This window comes from Cibotium barometz, chromosome 7, assembly GCF_041138505.1.
Source record: "Cibotium barometz isolate CiBa-2024 chromosome 7, ASM4113850v1, whole genome shotgun sequence".
NCBI lineage: Eukaryota > Viridiplantae > Streptophyta > Polypodiopsida > Cyatheales > Cibotiaceae > Cibotium > Cibotium barometz.
The window spans coordinates 53,763,899-53,774,687 of NC_141052.1; the positions used below are offsets into that span (position 1 = coordinate 53,763,899).

Below are 10,789 nucleotides of genomic sequence, written 5' to 3' on the forward strand. Positions count from 1 at the left end.
ATTGGCTATCACCAATCGCGATTGTGCCAAAAAAGAATGGGAAGCTCAGAATGTGTGTTTGATCTCAAAAAGGTCAATGAAGCTACCAAGAAAGACCACTACCCATTGCCATATACGGAGCATGTATTAGAATGGGTAGCAGGAGACAAAGCCTACAACTTCTTAGACAGTTTTTTGGGATACAACCAAGTGCCCATTGCACCAAAGGACCAACACAAAACAACCTTTAACACAATGTGGAGACCTATGCTTATAAGGTTATGCCTTTTGGCCTCACTAATACCCCTGCAACATTCCAATGATTGATGTGCATGGCTTTCAACAAGGACTATTTGCAAAATTGTCTTGAGGTATTCATTGACAATCTTTGTACACACTCATGATGGACGGAACATCTGACTTGCTTAAAGAAGGTGTTTGAGAGATGTTAATTGTATTGCATATTCTTAAACCCTTTAAAATGCCATTTTTGGGTCAAGCATAGTGTTATATTGGGACACATTGTGTCTAAGAATGATATTTCCACCGATGGAAAAGTGAAGATTCTGGAATTACCCCCACCAACAAACTACAAGGGTGTACAACGGTTTATGGGACACGTTAGGTACTATTGAAGATTCATTATATTCTATGTTGAAATTGCCAAATCATTGTATAGACTGCTCATAATCTTTGAATCGACTGAAAAGTGCCAACAATAAGCATATGATCGGTTGAAAAGGGCACTGGCTAGTGTGCCAATTTTGAGACCACCCAATTGGGACCCTGTATTCCATGTGCATATTAATGCATCAAATTTTTCTATAGGATACGTATTGGTGCAACCTGGGAAATTCAAATTGGATTACCTAGTTTGCTTTACCAGTTGACAAATAACTGATGCAGAAATCAACTATACCATAACTGAACGTGAAGGGTTGGCCATGGTATATGCTGTCAAGAAATACATACATTACTTCTTGGCCAATAAGTTTGTATTTTTTATGGATCATCAAGCCTTATTGTATTTGGTAAACAAGCCATGCACTATGAAAAGGATCACACGTTGGTACTCTTACTCTTGGGATTTGACTTTCTGGTCACAGTAAGGAAAGGATCATAACATGTTTTGGCAGACCATATGTCAAGGATTCAATATGGTACCTGAGTGGAGTGAGGAAATATCTAAGTACCTAGCTTATAGTTTTCCAAAGGATCGGCCTGAATAAGGATAAGATGCGTTGGCTTATTAAGTTGGCTACACCATATCAACTAATTGCGGGAGAACTATATAAGCTAGGTAAGGACAATATCCTCAGAAGATGTGTGTGAGAAGATGAATTCATTATTAGAAAAAGCACACTCAGGAATAATCAGAGGAAATTTTGTTGGAGAAGTTACAACTCGCAAGATACTTCAAGCAGAACTATAGTGGCCTACATTGTTTGGAGACGCCATAAAATTTATAAAGAGATGTGAAGAATGTCAACGATTTGCCATTCCATAATAAAAAGATAAGATGCCACTTACCCCTCTAATAGTGAGACAACCTTTTGGGAAATGGGACATTGATTTTGTTGGACCCATTAGTCCAGTGGCACATCCATCACAAGCTTGATATTTGATCACGGCCACATATTATTTCACCAAGTGGGCAGAGGCGAGAGCTTCTTAAAAAGTTGATGCTCGAATTACAGCTAAATTCTTGTATGATTAAACTATATCTAGATTTGGCTGCCCGCTAGAATTAGTTAGTGACTGAGGTTCGCATTTCATTAATGAGGTGATTGAACATTTACTCATGGGATTCCTTGTGGTACATCGTAAATCATCACCTTACTATCCACAGGCAAATGGCCAAGCTAAGAGCACCAACAAGATTCTATGTGCTATCTTGACAAAGACCTTAGAGGCCAGTTGAATAGATTGGGAGCACAAGTGACTGCAACATTATGGGCCTATCGTACTTCATATAACGTAGTGATGGGATATACTCCCTTCCATCTAACTTATGGCATCGACACGGTAATGCCTATGGAGTTCTTAATTCAAAGCCAAGTACTATGGTACAAGAAAGGCTCACAGAGAATGCGTTAGCCGAGAGGTTGATGGACTTGGAGAAACTTGATGAAACACAGCTAATTGCAGTGCATGGGCTTATGGTCGAGAAAATCTGAAGGAAGCATTGGTTTGACCATAACCTAAAACACAAGAAACTTGATGAAACACAGCTAATTGCAGCACATGGGCTTATGGTCGAGAAAATCTGAAGGAAGCATTGGTTTGGCCATAACCTAAAACACAAGGAACTTGAAAAAGGGTACGTTGTCCTCATGTATGGTGTTGGAAGCACCAGGAAAAAGAAATTGAAATATTGAGGGTTAGGTCCCTTCAGAGTGTTCGAGATCACCCCAAAGGGTGAGTAAGAATTGAGACTATGAATGGTAGAAATGGAGGGTTACATTAATGGAAGCAAGTGAAAAAGTATTACGGACCACTAACCCAAGAAATGGTCACACAAGAGCATCTTTTGAAACAAAAGAAACAACTAGAAAAAGAGAAATAAATCAGACAAAGTGGAAGCCAAAGCTAGGGAAGCCAAAATGAAAAAAGGACTCTAGGGAAGAACTCTACATGTAAGCATTGGATTCACTTGCATTGGTAGAAGATGATGAGCTAGATATTGAACCTGCATGCCTAAGTATACAATGGGTAGTCAAAAAAAAAGCATTGCATTGATTGATATGGGATCAAGTCACAACTTAATTTCCTATGAAACTTGGGTAGCACTGGTACCTAGAGGCAACTAGCGCCTAGGTTCGAAGTGTGCATTTGTCCCTTACTGAAACCATGGGGCTTTTAAATGTTAACATTTCCATTAGAAATAATCCCTTGGTTGGGAAGGTTTTTGTTATGCCTACAAGTAGTACAATGGAAGAAGAGATGATACTAGGAAGGTCCTGGATTTGCGCCACTAATTGTACCATCTAATGGGAGGAAAGGAAAGTGCAACTCAACCAAGGCAATGACCCCCTGACCATTCCATTATGGAGTCCCTTGAATGGAGAAAAGTAAGCAATTGAATGCAGCATGGAGACACCAGTAACAAGCATTTGAACATAATCCAAGGTAAAGGCATCGACCTCTAAAAAACCTCACCCCTTAAGAGGACCGCCACAAGGGCACTATATGTTCCCAACAAGGAAACAATGGATTCCAAAGTCCCAGCTCAAGACCCAAGGCTATTATGATAATGTCAACACCTGTTGTAGAAGCACAATCGGGATACAAGCAAGGGCCAAGGTAACAAACCCATCGAGAGGAAGCAATAGCACAAATGAGCCAGAGCACCATCAAGCATTCAAATGAGGTGGGTGAGAAAAGACATTCAAGCCACACATGGATACTATTAAACAAATAGTCTAAAAGAATAAAATACTAATCACGTCACATTTCACGTCGTGAAACACACTACACCTACTATTTCATGATCAAGTACTTTTTCATGCCGTGAAATGGGTTACCCCCCTTCACGTCGTAAAATACACACATTTGATGTCTACTAAAGGACTCTATCTGTTGTTAGCCCTTGCTCTTAAAATATCTATGATCTAGTTCAAAGATACAAACCAACACAAATCACCACTCACCACCTCACCATTTCACGCCATGAGATCCAAACTCTGCTATTTCACGATGAAGTACTATTTCACCCCGTGAAATGCTAACTCTACTATTTCACATCCACACTGCACTTCTGTTGTGCTACTCACCATACTAACCATCTTTCCATCATGCATGCACATGTTAGATGATTACTTACTTATTTTATTCAAATTCACATCTTCAAACAAACCTGTCATTTCACACCGTGAACCAAGTTGCATTTCACATCATGAAATGCCTTGATAGGCCCATGAAACACCTAGTCGGACGTGAAATTATAACTTTTTGGATGCCAGTTTCAAGTTTTTGACCTCCCCAAAGCCTAATACACATGTATTGAGCGATCTTGAAGTCCTACCAACCTGCAGAGGCTGACGCTCATGATTTTGTTTCAGATGGCTTCCAAATCCACCAAATGATAATCGGACCCTGAGTATGAAGAGACCCCTACTACCACTTAAGCAAGCGGCACCGGATCTCCTATAGCAAAGAAGAAGAAAAAGATAAAAACAAGATCTTGCACTAGAGTCACCAGAAGGAACGAAAAAAGGGCGTTGAGGAATCAAGCTAACTTATCTCGGCCCCAATGCCAAGGACCTGGACGGGACGATGATCCATCAAGACATCCAAAAGAGCACGATAACCTCCTCTTCTAGTATCACAACTCAGAATGCCTCAAGATTTTGGAGGATATAGATGTGTAGTACAAGTTGGAGAAAGTGGGCTTGGGAAGGATGGCCGAGGTACTCCCCAAAACCTTCAATCAGGACTTATGTGTAGAATACCTCAAGATATATGATAAAAACACCAAGAGAAGAACCATCACCAAGCTTGATGGATCTAAGGAGCAAATCCATATCACGAAACACATTATCAGGGAAGCCCTCCACTTGCCACCTCCAATAACAACACATCTCCACCACATTGATTAGATCCCTGTAGAAGACATGCTAAAAATCTCTCCTACAATTCTAATGGGGGGCAGAGTACGTCAACATAAAGGAAGAAGTGGATGAAAGAGCCTGTCGTGCCAGGTCAATGATTATGTAAATCAAGCTGTGGATAGGTACAACAGAATACCCCTTCACAAGATAGCATGTGTACATGAGGAGAAAAAAGATGATTGGGTTTGGGACCTACACAAATAGATGGAGTAGTACTTGAGATCCCACCAAGCCAAGGTCTAAAACCCCTATCTCCTTACCAAAATTCTAAGTGATGCTGGCAATATTCCGATACCAATGCGGCATCAAGAACAAGCTGTCTCACAAGCCCAACAGGAAGTAATGTGAGATCCGGCACACAGCTATAGGCAAAACGACAATTAGGGAAAGTTGTCCTAAAGGACACCAAAGAGCTAATGAAGGAAATTTTCAAAGGCGCGAAGGAAGGAAAGAAGAAAGATAAACCCAAACACATGAGAGGCAGCATTACAAAATCCTCCCAAAAGCCAGTAACCAGGCAACATCAAGACGACTGGAAGAAGATGATGTGGCCAAGGACATCACAGAATATAACACCGCCCTAGAAGGACAAGAAGTCCCCCTGCATGACCACCATAATTGATGCCAAATTAGGCGTGGAAACCATCAGATTCACCGAGCAATTACCCTTGGGGACAAGGGAACCAGACATACCAAAATCTATACTCCAACCCCCCCCCTTCTAGCTCGGCGGCCTTAGTCTTCAAAAACCTCTCGCCTCTACATGATATGATACTCCCAGATCTGCCCCCATCAGCTGAAAAGGGAGAGCCAATAGAAAAGGATGAGCAGCCACAGCTACAGGCAAATGTCATTAAGGGAATCGAGGAAACCATCTTAGCACCTCAAGATCTTGGTCTGGAGGAACAAGAGAAGGAAGCCGAAAAGTGAAAAAGGCATAAAGAGAGTTCGAGTCCTAGAGCAAAAGAAGGCACCTTTAGTTTGAAAACCTCCAAGGTGCAAGTTCATTCTTAGAGTAGCTAGACATGCCAAAAGATGCAGATACATTTTGGAAGAAAGCTTGGAAGGACTGGACTAGTTGCTCTAGCTCCAGCTTCAAGAAACGAAAGGCTCCGCCTCTACCAGCACACATATGTGGTCACAAAAACAATGAGTGTGATGATGCCACCTAATGACCACACATCTATGACACAACAGACATGTAGAGCTATGGAAGCATATCAAAGCCACCACTAGCTAGGTGTAAGCCCTGAAAGACTAGCTAGCTCTGCAGACGACGCCACACACAAGGAAGCAATTGTTAGAAGTTTAAAGACTGCAGAGGACCAAGAAGCAAAGATAACATCATTGGAAGAGCATAATACACTACTGAGAAAGACAATCATCATAACGCACAAGGAAAATGAGACACTCAACACTCAGGTCAAACATGTTAAAGAATAGCTCCAAAACGAAGTGGCACACAACAAAGAAAAAGAAGAGTAGCACAAACAACAACTAAAGGAAGCTCATGCCACCTTCAAAGCTAGAGAAGAGGGGTTTACCAAGCAGATAAGCGAGCTCAAAGAAAAGGATGCATCTCAACACATGGTGACTTGCATGCAATCCAAATGTGAAATGCTTAGCAAAGCACATGCAAAAAAGATAAGGGAGCTCAATGAGACTATTAGTGTAAAGGCCACAGAAGAAATTGTGATAGGACTGCCTAAGTTAAAGGTTGATGGTATGCAGAAAGTATGTGAAGCATGTCAATTTGGAAAGCAGATAAAGCAAGTGTTTCCACATGATATAAATGTGAGCAGGAATGTACTAAATGTGGTGCATTCAGATGTATGCGGTCCTACAAAAACTACGTCTATAGGTGGCTACATGTATTATGTAACATTCATTGTTGATGATCACACAAGGAAAGTATGGGTGTATTTCATGAAGGAGAAGAGTGAAGTTTTCACTCATTTTCAGAATTTTAGAGTGATGGATGAAAAGTAGACAGGAAAACATGTGAAGTGCTTAAGGTCAGATGGAGGGGGAGAGTGCTTCTCCAATGAGTTCTCTGATTTTTTGTTCCTTTAAGCAAAAGGGATATAGATTCTATAACCCTACTACACGTGAGTTGAGGGTAAGTAGAGATGTGTTTGATGAAATGAGTAGCTGGTATGTTGCTGAAAAAGATGTCATTGGGGTTGATGTAATGGGAAATGTGATTGCATAGAATGCAAGCCAATAATCATAGTCATTGAGTGGATCAGGAGAGTCTTCTTGTGTTGGGTATGTTGATAGACCATGGAGTGGTAGGTTACATCAAAATACCAATCCTAAAAATGCAATTGGTACATCACGAAAAGGCAAAGAGAAGGTTGCTGAGCCTCTTGGTATGCCCGATATTTCTGTAGGGCATTCTTATGTTGATGGAGATTCTAGTGGCTCAGAGGAGAGCCTTGATGATGAGCTTGGGATTCCAACTATTAGAGCACCTGGTGTAAGGAAGGCAAGAGAAGTTGCAAAAATGCCAAGTAGTGTTTTAAGGACAACGTAGGTCAGGCAGATTTAGAAAACTTGTTGACAGGTTGACATATAATGGTTATGTGGCTCATCATTATGCATATATGGCTAAAGTTGTGCAAGATGTTGAACCCACATGTCTTGAAGAAGCTATTAGGAATGTAGATTGAGAGAAAGCCATGGATGAAGAAATGGCTGCATCATTGGATGTAAATGAGACTTGGGACTTGGTGCCATTGCCTGAGGATAAGAAGGCTATTGGATGCAAGTGGGCATACAAAATAAAGCACAACTCAGACAGAACTATTAACAGGTATAAAGCAATATTGGTTGCCAAAGGTTATGCTCAAACTTATGGCATTGATTATGAGGAGACGTTCATCCCCGTTGCCAAGATGGCAACCGTGAGAACTGTTATACTGGTGGTGGCTGCATCAAAAGGATGGGTTTTACATCAGGAGGTCCAGGAGTAGCTGGCACATTTTCGCTCTGATCCAGGATTGGTTGCCAAAGGTTATGCTCAAACTTATGGCATTGATTATGAGGAGACGTTCATCCCCATTGCCAAGATGGCAACCGTGAGAACTGTTATACTGGCGGTGGCTGCATCAAAAGGATGGGTTTTACATCAGGAGGTCCAGGAGTTGCTGGCACATTTTCGCTCTGATCCAGGACGCATGTTCCAGACATTTACGGCATCCTCAAATCGGATGTATGACATATTGTACCCAGACTATGGGGCTGGATGGAGTTAGGAGTAGATAACATATCATACTTGTATCACCCCTTCAGCATATAGAGATGCATTAGTAGCCCTAGTACTCCATCCACACCACCATTGAGTCCCCTATGGTCGTGTTGTCATGCTTGTACATTTTATTCTCACTCCACATTTTCCTCTTTATGACTGGAGGAACATCATTGTACTACTTGTTTGTCTCATAGACCAATTTTGGCCTTTTGCAGACGTTAATATATCTTTCTTTCTTTATCTCTCTCTCTCTATCCTTCTCTTTGCTCTCTCTCTCTCTCTCTCTCTCTCTCTGTGCTCACTCTCTCTATATGTCCTTCTTATTTCTCAACACAACATACTTAACTCATGTTTTGCATATAGATCCTCGAGTCTACAAACATTTCACTATCTTATTCATCCACATAATACAAAAAAGTCGATTCTTTATTGGTTTGTAAGACATGTTGTACATAAACATCGTTGTAGAGGGGAATGATGTCTTATTGCAAAACCCCAACATGTGTTGCTCTCGCCCTCTTTCTCTATTTTTTAATATGAAAAATAAGATCATGTCACAATCATAAACAATTGTTAAACCCAAGCACTTGAATATTCACAAATAAATATGTTTACTGCACTACAATGAAATCTTCATCAAGGCACCCTCCACTACATCCTCTTCTTTGGGATCAATACAAACAATGTTCGTGCTTAATTTTTATGCTACCATAGCACAATCTCCACACCAGCATAAAGCTGTACTATCACTTGCCCTTGATTTACATGACGCTTCAACAGGCTATTCCAAAAGGCAAATCCACGCTGAGCCTGCAAAGAAAACATCACTTGCTCTTGATTTACATGATGCTTCAATAGGCTATTCCAAAAGGCAAATCCACGCTGAGCCTGCAAAGAAAACATCTCTCTTAATTCCATCAAAAAATGTAACGCCCTTATTTTGGAGCACAAAAATGTCATCTCCATACCTCGCCATGCTGTCCCATCTTGGAGTTTGCCGCCCCAATGCATCATGTTGTAAGGATCAATGATATAATCAGGTGAGAAAGGTTGTGTATGGTTTTGTCCAATGATGCTCGTGAAGGTAGTAGCGACTAGGGTATGTATTTGCACAAGAGTATGAGATGATTCTTTGTAACGAAAAGTGATGCTCAATGGCAACCTCTATGGTTAGTGTTGCTTACCTTGGTCCAAAGGCCTTTCTAGTTTGCATTGTACATCGCACATTCACCAGGGTATCTAAGGAGAAGCAAGAGCTCTTGGCATGAGCTATAATGGTTACCACTTGATACATAGTACCGATGACAATAATAGAACCATTATCGTCTAAGATGGCCTCACAAATCTGAAACAATGCATGCTCCTCTCCATCTACGTGGCATCAAAATGACATACACAAAAAACATAAGCATGAAATACACTCAACATATGCATAACAACACATAAGGTCTTAATCAAGGGAAAATCATCTCATCACTCACATGTGTAGAGATTCCATGGTGGGACAATGTCATTGGGGTAGCCATAAATAGAACCTCCTGTGGGCAACCTCACTACACACGCTGTACTTGTATTGACACCTTTGACAATAAAGGTCCTGTCTCCAATGTTGACCTTCTATAACATACAAAGACATGTTCTAGCTCTTGTGGACACTCTTGGTTCAGAAGTGCACGGCCTATCTTTAAAGGATTCATAACAAATGCCATTATCTATGTAGAATGATGTCCTACCACACCATGTTGAGTAGAGTTATACATCAATTGTTATTACAGGATATAAAAGACACACCTTTACAATCCTTTCACATGTGGTCACAATTGATTATTACACTTGTTAACGTCGAGGCTTCTATAATAACAGTAAAGGAACTAGCACTTTGATGTTCGCTCAGAACGGCGAGGACTACTGTCGTGGGACGACTAGACACTCCTACAAAGTGTACATGTTGTAAGTGCATGTACCACACAAATATATTACATTATCATTACTAATGAGTAAAATCATACCTGGCGAATTCATTTGGATTGGGTTCAGGTCACCCAGGCTAGGTGAATTAATATGTCACAATGGTGCATTTGGCGCTTTACCTCTTATGCCAAGCTTATCTGAATCCATAACTTAATCTATGTTAGTATCCAAACAATGTAACAATAATACCAATGAGCTACAAGTAAAAGAGTGCCTTGCCTATGTTGTTGCACGACCCACTTCTTCAACTTTTGGGGAAGATGGTATCTCAAGGAAAAACACCCTGTATATACATTTGTGGCATTTATGGAAAATCCCTTGGGAACTAGACCTTTGATTAATCTTTGGACAGGCAAGCATGTTTTGGAAAGGCTTCCACCTAAAGGTTTCACCACTGAGACCATGATGATAGCTTGTATGTAGTCGGGCTACCATGTGTCCTGGAGTCAATCTTCTTTTGTGTGGGAGGATGAGAGATGGGATTTTCTTTGCAAACTACTGAATTGTAATAAGTATGACTTGGAGTAGGCTTGGGATACAAGTACTTTTAGGGGAGCCTTTTTAAGGAGATTATGTGTTGTAAATATGGGCTTTCAATTTTAATATTATAAATATTTTCCCAAAAAAAAACTTTACTTTATCCCCCCCATCTACCTTTCGCTTGACTCTTTACTTTATCCCCCCCTATCTATCTTAAATATTCCCCCCTTAACTCTTTACTATATCCCCCCCATCTACCTTTCTCTTCTCATATCATTTTCCTACCTTACACACATCCCACTCATTTTTTAGAAATCAAACACCACCCCCCTTTTAACCTATTGTTTTTCCTTGTCCCTTTCCTCCATCCCTTCTTTTTTACCACTATTCTCCTTTATATTAGAACCATTCAAAATATTGAGACCGCTCATTCTATACCTACAAACAATCCACACAAGAGAGAGTAACGAGAGAATTAATGGATTACACTCTGGGA

General features: G+C 40.6%; 1 long non-coding RNA gene across 5 annotated transcripts; it reads right to left on the minus strand.

Annotated features, from left to right (window-relative positions):
• Positions 1-8,320: 8,320 nt before the first annotated feature.
• On the minus strand, positions 8,321-10,492 carry LOC147637178 (uncharacterized). Of its 5 annotated transcripts, XR_015266344.1 has the most exons (4): positions 10,033-10,492; positions 9,852-9,950; positions 8,811-9,774; positions 8,321-8,730 (listed from the first exon to the last, which is right to left on the minus strand). It is a non-coding gene; the product is annotated as an uncharacterized LOC147637178 (long non-coding RNA). The 5 variants fall into 5 exon arrangements; XR_015266340.1 differs by having other exon boundaries at positions 8,811-9,950; positions 10,033-10,491; XR_015266341.1 differs by having other exon boundaries at positions 9,852-10,491.
• Between the last annotated feature and the right edge of the window lie 297 nt (positions 10,493-10,789).